The sequence below is a fragment of the Bubalus bubalis genome, chromosome 1, assembly GCF_019923935.1.
Source record: "Bubalus bubalis isolate 160015118507 breed Murrah chromosome 1, NDDB_SH_1, whole genome shotgun sequence".
NCBI classification, from domain to species: domain Eukaryota; kingdom Metazoa; phylum Chordata; class Mammalia; order Artiodactyla; family Bovidae; genus Bubalus; species Bubalus bubalis.
In genome coordinates this window covers 108,481,991-108,499,605 of record NC_059157.1, presented here as the reverse complement: position 1 = coordinate 108,499,605, position 17,615 = coordinate 108,481,991, and the positions used below count along the sequence as shown (strand labels likewise).

Below are 17,615 nucleotides of genomic sequence, written 5' to 3'. Positions count from 1 at the left end.
ATTTTGTGTTGTTGCCAATTAATTAATTGAGGAAAGATATTACAGTACTTTAAATACACTGCTGGGCACTGAGTGGCATTTTTGCCAAAGGTGATTTATTCTTTCTTTCCTTGTAGAGATGAATAAAGCCTTGAGAGCTTTTGGCTATTCTAAGGTGTCTTCCTGTGTATCGTTGAAAAGAAAAAAAAAAATCCCTCAGTTAAAAATATTTTCTCCTTCTTCAGCCCTTAACCTCTTTGGTTGCACATCTCTCTATACAGCAATTTTGTTTTCCATTGTACCTTATGCCGTGGTGGTACATGAGGGTAGATGGATAATATGTTGACCTATTAATTTTATTTCTTGCTCCCTATTCTTTCCTTAGTTCCCATTTTCCATCCAAATAGGTAACTGACATTATGTCCATTTTCACAGAGATTTTGGTGCAAGAGAGGATATCAGATGTAGACTGAAAAGATCTCCTAGCTTTTATTTCATGGTGCCCAAGGCTCACAAGGGGAGAACATTTTTGAATAGAGCCCTGTGTCTCAGAGAAGCACAAGGGAGAAATGGATCAAGCCCCTGCGAATCCCCTTTTCATCTAGAAAGAGATTTCTTGTGTTGGGAGGAGAAGAAAATGGGAATGTGGGCTTACAGAGCTCCAGAGATCTAGGCCCTGCTCCTTGACAATATTTTTTGGAGATAACAAGACTCCAGGTGCTTTTATCACTTTAATTAAAAATATTTCTGTTAATCATTTCTAAAATCCTATGTATCTGTGCACATGTGCATGCTTGTGTGTGCATCTTGATCCATTTTTTGCTTCTTGATAAACTAGTGTTCAGCTTTTTCTCCAAGCGCATTGCGTGTATTTTCCTCTACCTGCTCTTTCAGGGGATTGTATATTTCCTAATGATTTTTTACTATTTCCCTCACCTGCTTCCCTCACCCTCCATAAATTATATCCCTTGGACAAACTTTCCCCCAACGGTGCATAAGTTGAACCTTTCAGAGGAAAGATGCTATAAAACATCTAATCGATAAATAACCTTGTTCTTTTCACAGAGTAAAAGAGTCAATCAATCTTTACTCCTCCACATAAATGTGCATATCTTATCATAGCTCAAATCCCATTACAAACTATTTCCACAGGGATTTCTTTTTGGTTGCAAGAGAGTTTCTGTACTAAGAGGCTACCTTACTTACCAGAACTCTCTGCCTTCTTTTCAAACTAGATGGGGGAGGTGAACGGGAAAGTCAAATTAGACTCTACAAATTGTAGGTGATGAGTACTTGTGTAAGACGAGACCTGTATTCTGGTCTCGGACATAGACAGTAATCCTTCGAGGGCACAAGAGCCTTTCTCTCAACCAGAGTTAAACACATTAAAAAAATGTAGATGAACCATGCCTGGGATTATGTAGTCATTACCCTTAATTAAATTTAATCACTCTAATTTATGAAGAGCATGGAGTTATTTGGTTATGAATTGTAAAGGCTGGTTGTTTATGTTTTATGAACATGATGCTAATTGGCATCATACTACTGCTTCATTTCAGGTGTGTTTGTGTGACTTTTTCACCATCCCATCCAATTCTTAAGTGAATTCCCCTTCAAGGTTGTAGGCTGAAGATAACCTAAAGAAGATTTGTTGGGGAGCCACAAGTTAGCAATCATACGGAAAGTGCACATTTCAGTAAGAAAGATTCTCTAAGACAATAGCAGTGATTAAGGCTGGAGGGTGTGGGATAGGGCACAAAAGTGTGTTGTATGTGAATGGAGCTGCTTTGAGATACATCTAATCGTGTGATATTTGCCTATGAATCCAGTCACCTCAGTCCCTTGTAAGCTGTTTGAATTTAGTCCAATTTAGTAACCTTTGCCTTAGGTTCTTTATACGTCTGCGCTTAGTCGCTCAGTCATGTCCGACTCTGCACCCCCATGGACTGAAGCCCTCCAGTCTCCTCTGTCCATGGGGATTCTCTAAAAACGAATACTGGAGTGGGTTGCCATGCCCTCCTCCAGGCAATCTTACCAACTAAGGGACCGAACCCAGGTCTCCTGCATTGCAGGATACTTTACCATCTGAGACACCAGGTAAATGGATATGTAAAAGAGAGATAGCAATAGCAATTATTCAAGATTGATTGAGGTATTTCATGTACAGTGCTAGAAATAGTTTGTGGCACATAGTAAATGCTGAATTTTGAGCTATTATTAGTATTTTTGTTACTATTATTATTTGGCATTTTGTTCTTGTTACCTCTCCTTACTGAAGTCAACAATATTTTATCTTGATTTATTTGGCCCCAGCTTTTTTATATTATTTCTAAATTGTTGTTACCACCATTTCCTTCTCTGACAACTTCCATAATCTACATATGTTACAGTTTAACATTACATATGTTCTCACTCTATGCCTATACATTGAATCAATTCCATCCTAGCTCCATAAATCCTCATCACTGAACAGACCTATCAACAACATAGATTTCTATGCTTTGGCCATCTGGTTTTCCATACAGTCTTTCCATCCTAACTTTTTGATTATCTACTGGAATAAATAACCAATCTATTAAAAAAAAAAGATTTGAGGCAGTTAACATCAGTATCAGAAAGCTAGTAACAGTTTTAAAAGGAGCTAAATAGAAATGTTAAAGGTTTAGATTGTATGCAAAATTTTTTTCCTGAAAGCATGAATTGCTAAATGCTAGAGAGGGTTTCCCAGAGAAGGCAATGGCACCCCACTCCAGTACTCTTGCCTGGAAAATCCCATGGACGGAGGAGCCTGGAAGGCTGCAGTCCATGGGGTCACTAAGAGTCAGACACGACTGAGCGACTTCACTTTCACTTTTCACTTTCATGCATTGGAGAAGGAAATGGCAACCCACTCCAGTGTTCTTGCCTGGAAAATCCCAGGGACGGGGGAGCCTGGTGGGCTGCCGTCTCTGGGGTCGCACAGAGTCGGACACAACTGAAGCGACTTAGCAGCAGCAGCAGCAGCAGAGAGGGTTTCCAGATTGTTTCAACTAAGATACCAGAGCTTTGTGTGTGTGTTAGTCACTCAGTCGTGTCTGACTCTTCACGACCCCATGGACTGTATACCACAAATTTCCTCTGTCCATGGGATTCTCCAGGCAAGAATCCAGAAGTAGGTTGCCATGCCCTTCTCCAGGGAATCTCCCTGACCCAGGATCAAACCTGGGTCTCCTGCATTGCAGACAGACTCTACTGTCTGAGCCAACTGGGAAACCCACCAGAACTTTAGGCTCACATATTTATATCCAGATGATACATGAGCATAGGGTAGAAACCTCAAAAGCTGGAGTGAGCAAGGACTCGTACTCATAGGTCATATGATATCAAAACATCCCTTTAATTGCCAGTGTTTTATTAAAACACAAACAACAGAATAGGATTGATCTAGATCTTTGGAGGGGATGCCTGGATTCACCTTGGATTCAAAAGGCAGATATTAGAAATATTAAAATGCATGCATTTTTATGTAATTACAATTCTAATCCCAATTGTAGATTCATGAGTTAAAATCAGTCCTCCCCAATCTTTTCTAATGAAAGAAAAAAATACATATACCTACTTAAAAATTTCCCAGGCCCCATCCAAGACATTTTACATCAGTATTTTCAGAGTGCCTGTGAAAAAAGGTGTTTAACAGGCACCCATGTGATTTTTATTTTTTACCAATGTTTGGAGAAAACTAAATTGGATGATAACTTGGCAATTGACCTACCTCCTTTTTCTCTCTCTGTGGATTCTCATAGACTTTTTCTTAGATTAGGAGAAACATCATGCCACGGCCAGTGGAAGATTATGAGTAAACATCATGAAAGGCCAAGTAACAATGGGGAGCATTTGGCTTCTTTGAAGCACAGAGTATTTCCAAGAAAACCTGTAGAATTTAAAGTCATAAGGTATGGTTACCCCTTAGCACTGATGTTTATTATCTATGCGGTTTTGTTTAGGACATTGACCTTTTATACCTCAGGTTTTTCCACCTACAAAATGGGAATAATCTTATAATAGGTCTTTCATAAAATTGTGAGGCCAACTGAGACAAAGAGCAAAGTATTGCATAAATGTCAGTTATTATTACTGTCATTCCTTTACTGGGGCTTCAGATATCTAGGAATGATTTTGCCTTTAATCCTCAATTATTTTCTTTCTTTGTTGCCATTTCAATGACATAGCTATAAGGTTTTTCATATGTGCTGTACAGATTTATTCTCTCTTTTATTCTGTCTACGTTTTTTTCTTTCTTTTTTTTTAATCACAGGGGAATGCTGAGAGATTTTTTACTCCATCCCAGCCTCTTCTCCAAAGCTGAAGGTTGATCTGATGCCAACTCAGCCATTTTTATCCCCCAGAGTAACAGGGGAAATGTGAAGTTGGCTGTTGGCACTGCTGCTTTCTATGACTTTTATTTTATTTTTTTAAGGCAAAGTTATTCCACAACTTGACTAGTTGGAGCTGAGATAAACAAGCTTTCCAAAGTCACAGGACCTAGAATAGAACTTGGATTTCTGAGTCATCAGTGGCAGTTTAAAATTTTCCCCCATCTGCTCTAAAAACATAAAGAGCCTAGTGCTTCTTGTGCTACAGTCATTAGTAGAATTAGGAAGGAATACCCATCCCATCTTAAAACAGCTGCCTCCCCTATGGGTGCCTCCACCCACTTGCTTGTCCCCTGGGATGCCTTGCTCCTCTAAAACTATGGAAATCACAGCATTCTGTGATGTAGCCACAAAGAGACTGCAAATGTTCTCCTCTTCAGGAAGTCTAAAGACCTTGAGTGGATGGAGAGGCGAATAGTTTGCCATACAATCTAGTGCACACTGTGGACAGTAATAGAACAAGGATGGGAGGACTAGGAGGAAGTAAACACTTGTGTGTACCTGGATACACGTCTGAACTCCAATGTGCTTAAGAATTACATCAGGATCTTGTTAAAATGCAGATTCTAAAGGAGAATTTTGAAGGAGGGCCAGAAACCTATATTTCTGATAAGTCTCAGAAGATATTCAGATTGCTGCTCTGCAGACCACATTTTGTGAACAAAGGGCTGATCCCAGACTTCAGGCCATGGTACACACATTAAGTTTGAGAAGCATTGATCGGAGTAGCCATCATGGTCAACAAAAGAGTCCGAAATGCAGTACTTGGATGCAATCTCAAAAATGACAGAATGATCTCTGTTCATTTCCAAGGCAAACTATGCAATATCACAGTAATCCAAGTCTATGCCCCAACCAGTAACACTGAAGAAGCTGAAGTTGAACAGTTCTATGAAGACCTAGAAGACCTTTTAGAACTAACACCCAAAAAAGATGTGCTTTTCATTATAGGGGACTGGAATGCAGAAGTAGGAAGTCAAGAAACACCTGGAGTAACAGGCAAATTTGGCCTTGGAGTACAGAATGAAGCAGGGCAAAGGCTAATAGAGTTTTGCCAAGAGAACACACTGGCCATAGCAAACAGCCTCTTCCAACAACACAAGAGAAGACTCTACACATGGACATCACCAGATGGTCAACACCGAAATCAGATTGATTATATTCTTTGCAGCCAAAGATGGAGAAGCTCTATACAGTCAGTAAAAACAAGACTAGGAGCTGACTGTGGCTCAGATAATGAACTCCTTATTGACAAATTCAGACTTAAATTGAAGAAAGTAGGGAAAACCACTAGACCATTCAGGTATGACCTCAATAAAATCCTTTATGACTATACAGTGGAAGTGAGAAATAGATTTAAAGGACTAGATCTGATAGATAGAGTGCCTGATGAACTATGGACTGAAATTCGTGACATTGTACAGGAGACAGGGATCAAGACCATCCCTAAGAAAAAGAAATGCAAGAAAGCAAAATGGCTGTCTGGGGAGGCCTTACAAATAGCTGTGAAAAGAAGAGAAGTGAAAAGCAAAGGAGAAAAGGAAAGATATAAGCATCTGAATGCAGAGTTCCAAAGAATAGCAAGAAGAGATAAGAAAGGCTTCCTCAGCAATCAATGCAAAAAATAGAGGAAAACAAAGAATGGGAAAGACTAGAGATCTCTTCAAGAAAATCAGAGATACTAAGGGAACATTTCATGCAAAGATGGGCTCGATAAAGGACAGAAATGGTATGGACCTAACAGAAGCAGAAGATATTAAGAAGAGGTGGCAAGAATACACAGAAGAACTGTACAAAAAAGATCTTCATGACCCAGATAATCACGATGGTGTGATCACTGACCTAGAGCCAGACATCCTGGAATGTGAAGTCAAGTGGGCCTTAGAAAGCATCACTACGAACAAAGCTAATGGAGGTGATAAAATTCCAGTTGAGCTACTTCAAATCCTGAAAGATGATGTTGTGAAAGTGCTGCACAGGATATGCCAGCAAATTTGGAAAACTCAGCAGTGGCCACAGGACTGGAAAAGGTCAGTTTTCATTCCAATCCCAAAGAAAGGCAATGCCAAAGAATGCTCAAACTACTGCACAATTGCACTCATCTCACACGCTAATAAAGTAATGCTCAAAATTCTCCAAGCCAGGCTTCAGCAATACGTGATCCGTGAACTTCCAGATGTTCAAGCTGCTTTTAGAAAAGGCAGAGGAATCAGAGATCAAATTGCCAACATCCACTGGATCATCGAAAAAGCAAGAGAGTTCCAGAAAAAACATCTATTTCTGCTTTATTGACTATGCCAATGCCTTTGACTGTGTGGATCACAATAAACTGTGGAAAATTCTTCAATAGATGGGAGTACCAGACCACTTGACCTACCTCTTGAGAAACCTGTGTGCAGATCAAGAAGCAACAGTTAGAACTGAACATGGAACAACAGACTGGTTCCAAATAGGAAAAGGAGTACGTCAAGGCTGTATATTGTCATCCTGCTTATTTGACTTATATGCAGAGTACATCAGGAGAAATGCTGGGCTGGAAGAAGCATAAGCTGGAATCAAGATTGCCAGGAGAAATATCAATAACTTCATATATGCAGATGACACCACCCTTATGGCAGAAAGTGAAGAGGAACTCAAAAGCCTCTTGATGAAAGTGAAAGAGGAGAGTGAAAAAGTTGGCTTAAAGCTCAACATTCAGAAAATGAAGATCATGGCATCTGGTCCAATCACTTCATGGGAAATAAATGGGGAAACAGTGGAAAAAGTGTCAGACTTTATTTTTGGGGGGCTCCAAAATCACAGCAGATGGTGATTGCAGCCATGAAATGAAAAGACGCTTACTCCTTGGAAGGAAAGTTATGACCAACCTAGATAGCATATTGAAAAGCAGAGACATTACTTTGCCAACAAAGGTCCATCTAGTCAAGGCTTTGCTTTTTCCAGTGGTCATGTATGGATGTGAGAGTTGGACTGTGAAGAAAGCTGAGCACTGAAGAACTGATGCTTTTGAACTATGGTGTTGGAGAAGACTCTTGAGAGTCCCTTGGACTGCAAGGAGATCCAACCAGTCCATTCTAAAGGAGATCAGTCCTGGGTGTTCTTTGGAAGGACTGATGCTAAAGCTGAAACTCCAATACTTTGGCCACCTCATGTGAAGAGTTGACTCATTGGAAAAGACCCTGATGCTGGGAGGGATTGGGGGCAGGAGGAGAAGGGGCGACAGAGAATGAGATGTCTGGATGGCATCACTGACTCGATGGACGTTAGTTTGAGTGCACTCCAAGAGTTGGTGATGGACAGGGAGGCCTGGCATGCTGCAGTTCATGGGGTTGCAAAGAGTCGGACACGACTGAGCTACTGAACTGAACTGAACTGATCTAAAGTGATTCTCGAACTTGGGCTGTACGTTGGAATCACCTGGAGAACTTTACAAACTATGGATCTACACCTGGACATTCTGATTCAATTGTTTTGGAGTGCAGCCTGGGCATCGAATTCCCTGGTGGCTCAAATATATGGCTTGGACTGAGAACTCCAGGCTTATGTCTAGCCTCTGGACTGAGTTTCTCAGTGTGTGGTTCCTGGGCCCACAACAGTAACATCACCTGGAAGTTGTTAGAAATGCAAATTCTCAAGCCCCTCCCCAGACCTCTGGGAATCAGAAACTCTGAGTGTGGAGTCCAGGAATCTTGTATTAATGAGCTCTTCAGGTGATTCAGATCCAGGATAAACAGGGTTCTTATAGGGGGTTTGTTAAAACAGATGGCTGGCCGTTTTTCTAAGTCCTCAATCTAGCAGGTCTTCACTGGGACAAGAGACCTTCCTTTGAGGCACCAGGTCTAGATACGGGAGATCATGGAGAAAAGAAGAGTGATCATAGCTTTAAAAGAGTCTTGGAATGAATTTAACTGGAAAAGAAGAGAGAGTGAGTTTAAAACGTACAACTAGAAGGTAAGAGCCACTTTATGGTAAAAGCTAGAAATGCTTTCAATTACTTTTAAAGTGGTTTAACATCTTTTTAGAAGGCAACGCTGTGAGGTCACAATTTGTGCTTTTCTTGTTATCTGCTGAGTAAATGAAAGGACAAGTTTAGTGACTTAAATTCAGCAAAACAAATCTATTTATATATAACCAGTCATATTCATTTCTTCAACATTTATTGAGTTCTCATTGTATCAGGCCTTGTGGCAGATGTTGGAGAAAGTGGGGTGTATAATCACAGTCCTTGTTCTTAGGGAACTTAAAATTCCTCTGACCTTTTTTTCACTTACACCTGCATTTATTTTTCCATCTTTTTTGACTTATTTTTTGAGTATTACTATGCATATGAGCTGCAGCATGAAGGTTAGCAAAAAAAAAAAAAATTGATCCTATGTTGGGGAGGATTACAGTCCAATGGGGGGATAGCAAACAAATAAGTACATAAATCAATATATAATTTCAAATTAGGATGAGTGCTCTGAAGGAAATGCATGGAAGGTGATTATTGCAATAACAGAGGAGGACACAACTTCAATGGGCAGAGCCCCATGGAAAGGGCAACCCGTTACCCCAAAGAGAAGGGGCATAGGTAAAGTAGTGGTTCAGAGTCTGGGTTTTGGAATCTACTGGCGTGATCTTTGCTAGAAAATTTAGTAGCTCTATAACCTGAACCTCAGTTTTCTCGTCTATAAAATTAGGTTGGTAATAGCACTCATCTCACAGGGTTCTCATGAGGAATAAATGAGATAAACTATGTCAAGTCTTTAGTCTGATGTCTGGCATGTTTTATGTATATGTCATCTCCCCAGAAAACCTCCATGAAGTACATAGTATTTTTGGTCTTGGTAATGGGAGTTCAAGAGGTTAAGTAACTTGACTATGTCACTGCTGCTGCTGCTAAGTCACTTCAGTTGTGTCCAACTCTGTGTGACCCCATAGATGGCAGCCCACCAGGCTTCCCTGTCTCTGGGATTCTCCAGGCAAGAACACTGGAGTGGGTTGCCATTTCCTTCTCCAATGCATGAAAATAAAAAGCGAGCAGAAATAATGAGATACAAAGGCAGTTCTATCTGGTGTAAAAGCTCATGTCCCCCCAACCCCATTCCCCTTCTTTTTTATGTGACTCTTTTTCTATTAAGCTTCATCTTTCATCTCGACTTTACTCTTTTCTTAAGCAATGCATATTGGGCTTCCCTGGTGGCTTACCTGGTAAAGAATCCACCAGCCAATGCAGGAGATGTGGGTTCAATCCTAGGTTGGGAAGATCACCTGGAGAAGGAAATGGCAACCCACTCCAGTATTCTTACCTGGAAAATTCCATGGACAGAGGAAACTGGTGGGCTATAGTCTATGGGGTCACAAAGAGTTGGACACCCTGAACGGGCACATACACGATGTAGAATTAAGACAAATGAAGGAGAAAGGTCCTTTCTCTCTTCTGTCCTCCCTAACTCCACCTTTCGGAGAAGGCAATGGCAACCCACTCCAGTACTCTTGCCTGGAAAATCCCATGGATGGAGGAGCCTGGTAGGCTGCATCCATGGGGTTGCTAAGAGTCGGACATGACTTAACGACTTCACTTTCACACATTGGAGAAGGAAATGGCAACCCACTCCAGTGCTCTTGCCTGGAGAATCCCAGGGACAGGGGAGCCTGGTGAGCTGCCATCTATGGGGTCACACAGAGTTGGACACAACTGAAGTGACTTAGCAGCAGCAGCAGCAACAGCAACCCCACCTTTGATTACTTGCCCCTGTCTGGCTTGGAGCAGGGAGGGGTGGGTTTTGGAGTAAGTATTACTTTTCCCACCTAAGCCTTAGGAGAACTTTTCTCTATATCACTTTAAAATCTAGAGTTGCAAGCATTTTGCTAATTAGGGTCAGTTTAACTTTTCACATACTTGTCTTTTCCCATATGGAGTAAAATGTAGAACTAAGGCATTTGTGAAACTGCAGAATAGAAAATGGACTTATCTAAATTGTCTGGCTGCTGCGAGACTTCAAGATTGGCAATTGGGAATGGGTGGTGCGGGAAGGAGAGTGGCAGTTAGTACTCGACTGATTGATTTATTATTTGACTTTTAATTTCTGTTGTGTAGAAAGAATATAGTATACCAAGATGTAGTCATAATTTAATATGCTTTTCATGGTCATGAAATAATGATACTTACTGTTTTATCACTGTTATGCTGCAACATGTTTTCTGAGGAGCTCCACAATTTATAAAACATTGCATGCATATGAGAGTAGGTGGCATCTTTTTAGAAGTGGCACATCCTGGTTGCTGTCCCTGCTTCAGCGATGTCAAGTAGAAAGATTGTGGAGATCCACACCATGATTTGCTCTGCCTGTATTTTGGCTGGGAAAGGTTGACTCTACCGCCTCTGTTTCATCAGAAAATTAGTTTATGATATTTGTGTATGTTTGTGAATCTATTTTCAAATACTCAGAGTACTGATTAAGGAAATAGCTTTTCACTCACTGTATTTACCTTTTCAGGACTCAGTTTTACCTTTCTTGGCCTCAGCTGCCAAGTTGGTCCACTGTCTGCCAGTTCTAACATTATGGCTCTCAGGTTAAAGATTGCCAAAATGATTACCAGTCCTTCATTTCTACTGTGTTTTCCAGATACGGTTGTTGATGACTGATTTCTGAGCATTGATGTCAATGAAAAGTTATGACTTTAGCCAGGTGGAAATGATGCATTGGTGCATGACATTAATGTTCTCAATTTCTCTTTACTTACTGGACTATGAAATTCATGAGCAACTAAAGCACTTTGAAATTTTTAAGACTTTTTTTTTAAAGAGAAAAGTTATATTATTCTTTTAAAATAAATGTGAAAACAGCAACTTTGTGGTAATATTGGACTGAATAGGTTATTTCATTTAATCTGGTATTAATTCCATGAATTGGTCCCCTCATCCTTAGTTTATCTATGAAATGAAGATGCTGTGATACCAAGGTGACTCAGCTTAACATGGGGTCTCAAGACTGCCTGAGTTCAAAACCTCACTTCACCACTCAAAGTAGTTAGGCATTGTGAATGTGTTAATAAACCTTGTAGTCTGAGTTTTTCTTATATGTACTAGAGTGAATATAAGATACAACCTAATTTCATAGATTTGTTCTGAGGATTCAATGAGATAATGAATGTAAAACTTATTATACACCAGACACTAGCCTATTAATAAGAAATCAGTAAATGTTGTATATTAATCATTGCCCAGGATTGTAGAGCTAGTATATAATGGAAATGAAAGTTGAAATCGGTATTCTTTGTCTCAAAAGTCCATACTCTTACCAATGTACTGAAGGGGATCAGAATATGCCTCCCCAAAATAAGCCATTTTTGCATATGGATTATTTTGATCTGAAAGTAATTGAGAAACAACAGATGCAGAGAAATACTCTACTTGCCCCCTTTCTGTTAAAAGCAGGGTATACATTCCCCTTTGTGAACATGACTCTCTTCCTTTTCCTGTACCCTGAAGGGAAGAGGACCCTTATCATTGGAGATGACAGCAACTTAAATCCTCGTAAACAAACCTGCTAACATAACCCTGTCTTCCATTAGTTTCCCCCATATGTTAATTTCCCACAATTTAAAAACCATAGAAGTCCAACTCCCTTTCCTTTGTCTTATGGAGATAAATCCACAATTTATCACTATTGGTTAAAAAGATACATAAGCTTTCAGGCCTAAATGCTTTGGGCGGATTTTCACTTCATGTTCTGGGAAGCCCCTCCCTCATGCTATCTAAAAATATTAACATTTAAACAGTTATATATGCTTTTACTCATCTTAATATGTCTTTGTCACCTGAATTTTCAAGGCTCCAGTTGCTGAATGTAACAGGGCAGGGGAAAGGATTTTTCTCTCTGCTATGTGCATCCAGAGAAGTCATCAGCCTAAAATGATTTTGAAGCAATTACATATAGTACATGTATGCATATGGTGACTTGAAACTGCTATCTTGAAGTTATTTTCTCTATCCAGTCAATTTTCTACCTAGCAGTCAACATAATATTCTAAATAAATCAAATCATAACACATATTTTCCTAAACTACATGATGGCTTTCCATTGCCCCTAGGATAAGATCCAAATTCCTGATCCTGGCCTCTGCCCTGTGTCTGAAGACTTACACTTTCTCATACACTCTGTTCAGCAATGCAGCCATCCCTTCAATTCCTTAAACTTGGGAATCTGTTCATGGTATCAGGGATTTTACACCTGAGGTTTCCTCTGCCTGGAAGAAGCTTTCTCCCATGTTTCTCTTGGTTCTTACTTATCTTTTAGGCCTCAGCCCACATATTCAAATATTTCATCTCAGGAAAGACATTTATGCTTATACCACCCCCTTAGCCTCCCCATCTCCAATAAATATTTATAGTTTATGGCACTTACCACAAGTACTAATTATGTTATTTATGTTTATTGGCTTAGTATCTGCCTCTCCCAATATGCTGGTAATCTTATTATAAGAGTAGAGACTACCTCCAATTTGTGCAGCACTGTGTGCATTAAAGAAAGAATCTTACTTGTTTATAGGCATCCTTTCTCAGAAATTCTTTTTTTCCAATGAGTCTGAACCTCCCTGAAGGGTGTGTGTGTGTGTGAATGTATGTGATAAAGAGAAACTGAGAGAATTTCTATTATAGGTACTATAAGCAAAAAGAAAACTTTATGGGTAATATACTTACTGCAAAGCATATCAATTTTAACCTTGTTTATTTTGCTACTGCTAAGTCATTTCAGTCATGTCCAACTCTATGCAACCCCATAGATGGCAGCCCACCAGGCTCTGCTGTCCTTGGGATTCTCCAAGCAAGAACACTGGAGTGGGTAGTTTTAATTATAAAAAAGTTCAGATACAGTAACTTTCTTTACTTAGACATATTGTATTGAATTTGATATTTATTAACCCCATGCACATTTTTGTTATCACAGGTGAATATATTGTAAACATCATTGTTTAGCTCATTTATAAACTTCAAGCAAAGGATTTACCATGGTGTAGATATCACACATTGGGACTTCCAAGGGTACAGTGGTAAAGAATCCACCTGCCAGTTCAGGAGATGCAAGTTAATCCCTGGGTCGGGAAAATCTCCAGGAGGAGGAAATGGCAACCCAATCCAATATTCTTGCCTGGAAAATCCTTTGGCCAGAGGAGCCTGGTGGGCTACAGTCCATAGGGTCTCAGAGAGTTGGACATGACTGAGCAACTGAACATACATATACATATATCATCTACAATATTCTTTACACTTTTTTGTTTTTATGCAAATTATGTTTTAAATGTTTAGCCATGTTGATATCGGTAGTTCTAGTTTATTCTTTTTCACTGATATATAGTGTAAAGTTTGAGAAATACACTGCATTTATTTGTTTTCCTGCTGATGGACATTTGGGTCATTCCCAGTGTTTCTCTATTGAGGGTGTAATAAATTTGTTTGTCATGTCTCCTTGTGAATATCTGCAAAGTTTCTCTAGGAAATATTCCTCAAAGTAAAAGTACAGAGTCAAAGAACATGTTCATTTTCAAATACAGTAGTATTTTTAAAATGTTCTCCAAAATGTACCAGCTTACTTTCTGCCAATGAGACTTGCTTTTTCTCAATAGTTGTGCCAGTACTTAACATTGTCAATAGTTTGAAGATGTGCACATCTGATGGTTGTAGAATGGTATTTTATTGACTTAAAAGCATTTTTGTATTCTTGAAATATGGTAGGCTTTTAGCAAATAGTTTTGCTTTGTGGTATCACTGCTGAATATTTCATATTAAGACCAGAATTCAGTTTTTATAAATATCATGGAGATGATACAATCCCCATGGAAGGTATCATAAGAAATGCGACATCCAAAGTAGACTTTTATTATAAGATTTGAGAAATATTAATAGTTTCTCTCTTCTGTTATCTCTAACAAGTGGGAGGATGCTCTAGGGAATGATTCTAAAATGCTTATACTCTACTTTTTGTGTTATCTTATCATTTTTAGTTTATCTAGTTGTTGACTTTAAAACTTCAAATTCTTGATTTATTGACTTTAGATATATTCTATTATTTCCTGATATTAAAATGAAAGAATTAGAGCAATTGCCCTCCTCATTCTTTTCCTGTAAGTCAATTTTTATCATTCGTTATCATATTTACACGAATAACCTTGCCATTGATCAGTGTTATGCCCATACACATTTCAGCTTCATCAGTTGATTTATAAAATTTGAAATGTATCCACATAGTTCACAATATTATATTTGTGTATACATACCATTCCCTGTAAAACTAAGAAGTGTATTTAACTCAAAGAATGAATTAATTGCTCCCAGTGTCATTTAAACTTTGTAGCAGAAAAATTTTCTCATCATCTCATTTTAGTGAATTACTTTTTCAATGCTTTTAAGCTTTTTTCCTCTCTTCTGAGCTATACTTGAGCATATATCCTAGGTAATTCTCTTTCTTAGTTCCTTTTTGTTCATTTTGCTGGGGTACCTTCTTGAGTAATTTCTTTTATTCATAAAGAGTATATGTTGTAAATTTTCAGAATTTTTATCTGTCACCCAGTATCTTCATTTTTCTCTTGTATTTGATAGTTATTTTTCTAAATATAAAGATTTGGTTTAGAATCTTTCCTCCCTGAGAAGGTTGAGGATAGCACTGCACTATTTTCTGCCCTCTAAGTCATTGAATATATAAAATGATCTCTAAAAGTATGCAATTTTAGATGTATTTTTATTTGTTCCTCTTGTATTTGTCCCTTCAATCTAATAGATTTTGTGCCTTTCTTCAATATGAGGGAATTATCTTTTATTCTTGTTTCTTTGTGTTGGCTCCCACATTGTCAATATTTTTACATGATTGATATTTCATTAGGTCATCATTTACTATCAAGCTTTTTTACCAAAATCTAAAATAAGAGCTATATACATGTTATTCAGTATACATGTGCACATTACTGTACATCTATCTATACCATTCAGATCTCTCTCATCTATCCCATTTCTCTTTTCAAGAATGCAATTCATAGAGCACTAATTTGATAGAATTACTCACTGAAGGGCTAAACTGCAGACTGAAAAGCAATGTATTTTATCAGTGGTGCTATTTTGAACTGGTTTTCACATCGCTTAAGTATACTTTCATATTTTTCAGTTAATTTCTTTTTGCTAAGTGTCGTTTTTAAAACTATCTTTGTGTCAATAAATCAGTCTTAGGCTGGGTGCAGTTTATTAATTTTCTGATTCATTGAATTTTAACTTCTTTTTAATTAGTAATGTTTTAACTTGTAAGAACAGTTTCTTTCTGAATATGTTTTCATAGCAGTATATTCTTGTTTTATTCAGAGGCTACAACTGCCTTCGTTTCCCTTCTTTTAACTTGAGATGTAGTTCACATAATACAAAATTCACCATTTTAAAGTGTACAATTCAGAGTTTTTTCTGGTATATTCACTATGTTGTATCATTATCACATTATGTAATTCTAGAATATTTCCATTACCCAAAAAGAAACCCTCTACTAATAATTAGTCCCAATACCTATTTCCTTCAGCTCCTGAAAATTAGTAATCTACTTTTGGTCTCTGTTGCTACTGCTGCTAAGTTGCTTCAGTCGTGTCCGACTCTGTGTGACCCCATAGACGGAAGCCCACCAGGCTCCACCATCCCCGGGATTCTCCAGGCAAGAACACTGGAGTGGTCTCTGTGGGTTTACTTAATTCAAGCATTTCATCTAAATAGAATATGTGGCCTTTTTGGTCAGATTTTGTGTAATTTCTTCCACTTACAATAATATATTCAAAGTTTATCCAGGTTGTATCATGTAACAGCCCTACTTTCCTTTTTATAGCTGAAAAATACTCCATTGTATGGATATACCACATTTTGTTGATCCATTCATTAGTTGGTAGACATTTGGGTTTATAATTTTGAACTGTTGTGAATAAGGTACTATGAACATGTGTACAAATTTTTGTGTGAACATACATTTTCGTTTCTCTTGCCTATATGTTTAGGAGTGGAATTGCTGGTTCATGTAATTAACTTTAGTTCTATTTAGCTTTTTGATGACCTGTCAAACTATTTTTCACAGTGGCATTACCATTTCACATCCCCACCAGCAAAGTATGAGTGATCCAGTTTCTCTGCGTCCTCCTCACCACATGATGTTCTGGTTTGTTTATTTTAATGCCAGCCATCTTAGTGGGTCTCATGTAGTGTTTCATTGTGGTTTGGAGTTGCATTTCCCTAATGACTAATGATGTTGAACATCTTTTTCTGTGTTCAGTTGTCTTTTTTTTTTTTTTTTGTATCTTCTTTGGAGAAATGTCCATTTTTACATCTTTTGCCCATTTTTAATTATTTGTCTTTTGGCCATTGAGTTGTAAGTGTTCTTTATATTCTGGATACTAGACACTTATCTAATATATGCTTGAAATTTTGTGGGTTGTCTTTTCAGTCTCTTCATAGTGTCCTTAGATACAGAAGTTTTAAATTTTGTTAAAGTTCCGTTTATCTATTTTATCCTTGGATACTTGTGCTTTTGATGTCATATCTAAGAAACTGATCTAATCAAAGGTCATGTAGATTTACACCTATTTGCTTCTAAGAGTTATATAGTTTTAGCTCTTAAATTTAAGTCTTTGATTTATTTGAGTTAATTTTGTTGTATGGCATCAGATATAGACAGAGTCATTATTTACTTGTGGACATCTAGTTTTTCTAGCTTATATTTATTGCAAGGACTATTCTTTTCTCCATTCAATATTATTGGTATCCTTTTGAAAATGAATTGACCATGAGTATATGGGTTTGTTTCTGGGCTCTCAATTTTATTCCATTAATCTATAAGTATATTCTGGGCCATTACTATACTCTCTTGGTTACTATAGCTTTGTAGCAAATTTTTAACTTGGGAAGTCCTCCAACTTGTTCCTTTCCTTTCAAGATATTTCATTCCCACCAACAGTGTAGGAGAGTTCCCCTCTCTCCACACCCTCTCCAGCATTTATTTTTTGTGAATTTTTGATGATGGCCATTTTGACAATGGACAACATTGTTAATCAGTTATACTTCACTATAAAATAAAATAAAAAAATTAAAAAATAAAATAAGCGGAAGATATTGTTTTCATTGTTCCTAATTTCCCTAAGAACTTGAGAATTAGTTTATCCATTCACTGTTGCTTCTTGAATTTCTCTGAAGGATGAGGCCAATTTAAAATATTATTTTATAAT

General features: G+C 38.0%; 1 long non-coding RNA gene across 1 annotated transcript in view; it reads left to right on the top strand.

Annotated features, from left to right (window-relative positions):
• Positions 1-8,077: 8,077 nt before the first annotated feature.
• The window catches only part of LOC123333415, a 126,287-nt gene continuing 116,749 nt past the window's right edge, over positions 8,078-17,615 (top strand). The window contains exon 1 of the long non-coding RNA XR_006550749.2: positions 8,078-8,342. This is a non-coding gene — a long non-coding RNA (uncharacterized LOC123333415). The remainder of the gene's footprint in view (positions 8,343-17,615) is intronic.